Source organism: Eleutherodactylus coqui, chromosome 7 (genome assembly GCF_035609145.1).
Source record: "Eleutherodactylus coqui strain aEleCoq1 chromosome 7, aEleCoq1.hap1, whole genome shotgun sequence".
Lineage (NCBI taxonomy): Eukaryota > Metazoa > Chordata > Amphibia > Anura > Eleutherodactylidae > Eleutherodactylus > Eleutherodactylus coqui.
Genome location: NC_089843.1, coordinates 120,797,109 through 120,797,738, shown reverse-complemented (window position 1 = coordinate 120,797,738; position 630 = coordinate 120,797,109).

Below are 630 nucleotides of genomic sequence, written 5' to 3'. Positions count from 1 at the left end.
ACATACTGGGGGACACGCTGGCCCGAGCAACCAATCACAGCGCAGCTTTCATTTTCCAAAGGCGGAGTATGAACTAAAAGCTCGCTGTGATTGGTTGCTAAGGGCAACAAGGGCAGTTTTCATTTTAGGCAGTTTTATAAATCTTGTCCAATGTTTTATTGTGTATTTTAACCCCTTAAGGACCAGACTTTTTTCTTTTCTTTTTTTTTGCATTTTCATCCTTGCCTTTCAATGAGCCATAATCTTGTAATTTTTCCACCAACATAGGCGTCTGAGGGCTTGTTTTTATGGGCGACTAGTTGTATTTTTACTATTTAATGTTCTGTATAATGTATTGAAAAAGCGTTTAAACATTAATATATGGGGTGAAATGGAATACGCACAAGTGCACCATTTTGTCATATTTAGGACGCGGGCACTTGCAGTCCATACGCCATGTTAATGGGCTGCGGGTCAGACTTCAATGGAGGCCGTCTGCGCGGAGTCCAAGGCAAAATAGAGCATGCTGCGATTTTTTTCTCCACTCACGGAATACACAATTCATATCCGCGAGTGAGCGAAAAAGCGATAGTACATTGTTTTCAATGCCCTTTTTTTGCCGCGGATGCCCTAATGTTTTCTATGGATGTG